The sequence below is a fragment of the Rattus rattus genome, chromosome 3 (assembly GCF_011064425.1).
Source record: "Rattus rattus isolate New Zealand chromosome 3, Rrattus_CSIRO_v1, whole genome shotgun sequence".
Taxonomy (NCBI): Eukaryota; Metazoa; Chordata; class Mammalia; order Rodentia; family Muridae; genus Rattus; species Rattus rattus.
The window spans coordinates 951,505-952,973 of NC_046156.1; the positions used below are offsets into that span (position 1 = coordinate 951,505).

The window sequence follows — 1,469 nt, forward strand, 5'->3', positions numbered from 1 at the left end:
ATCTCTCTAAAGAACAGCCACTGGACAAACCAGGTACCCTCGCATATGTGAACAAATGTGCATGAAAAAGTACTAAAGTGTAGACTTTGACTTGTGTACTTTATTTCTCCTTTCTAGTGTATTAAGAAAGGACATGAATGTATTTGACTTTGCTAGTCGGTGGTGCGGCGCAGGGAAGGAATCCGCGGAGACCTGAGCTTAGAGGTGTTGAGTTAAAAGAAGATGGATGCACAGAGTTCAGCTAAAGCCAATTCAAGGAAGAGGAGGAAAGAGACACCTGGCGTTAATGGAGCAACAGAGGAAGATAGTATTCCTTCCAAAGTGCAGCACTGTGCAGTTGGTTTACCGCAGCCAGCTCCTTTTTCTGATGAAAGTGAAGTTGATTTTAGTAAGTCCTATGTCAGGGTAATTGTGGAAGAAGCCTGCAGGGGAACTCCTTGTGAGCAGCCTGTGAGAGTTTATGTGGATAGGATATTTGACTTATTTCACTCTGGTCATGCCCGGGCTCTGATGCACGCAAAGAACTTTTTCCCCAATACATATCTAATTGTGGGAGTGATGAGCTAACGCACAGCTTCAAGGGCTTCACTGTGACGAACTAAAAGGAGCTTTATAACTCAGTGCAGCACTACGACTATATAATGAGGTGGTGAGGAATGCCCCCTGTACTCTGACGCCCGAGTTCCTGGCGAAGCAACGTATTGATTTCGTTGCACACGACGATTTCCGATTTCCGTTGTTTTTCTGTAGGGAGTGATAATGTGTATAAGCACATCAAGGGCGCAGGCATGTTTGCTCCCACGCAGAGTACAGAAGATATCGCCAGAACAGACATCATCATCCGCATTGTCTGTGACTATGGTATGTATGCAAGTCGGAACCTATAGAGGGGCTACACTGTCAAGGAGTACAATGTCACCTTTATCAACCAGAAGAAATATCACTTGCAATAACAAGTTGATAAAGTAAAGAAGAAAGTGAAAATGTGGAGGTAAAATCAGAAGAGTTTGTGTAGAAGGTGAAAGAAAAGACCTCATGCAGAAGTGGGAGAAGTCCCGATAGTTCATTGGATGTTTCCTGGAAATGTTTGGTCCAGAAGAAGCACTGAAGCACATGCTGAAAGAGGGAAAATGTGGGATAATGCAGGCCATCAGTCCCAAGCAGAGTCCCAGCAGCAGCCCTATACAGGAGAACTCCCCCACTGCCTCCATTCGGGGGACCTTCCCTGGCAAGACTTCCCCATCTTTCTCCCCAGCAAGTCTATGACTTGTGACATCATCGAGGATGAAGTGGACTAACTTTTCATCCCTGTTCCCACTTTTCCACTGCCTATCACCTTTAGAAGCTCTCTGTCAAATTCCGTTTTGTGATTCCAGCACTAAACCTAAGGACATCTACAAAGAAAAGACAAATGGGGCAAGAGGACCTGGGAATGGGGAAACCAAAACATCCCTTGTCCTGAGACATTC

At 45.3% G+C, this 1,469-nt stretch overlaps 1 pseudogene; it reads left to right on the forward strand.

Moving 5' to 3' along the window:
- The first annotated feature begins 222 nt into the window (after positions 1 to 222).
- On the forward strand, positions 223 to 1,266 carry LOC116896109 (annotated as a pseudogene).
- Positions 1,267 to 1,469: the final 203 nt, after the last annotated feature.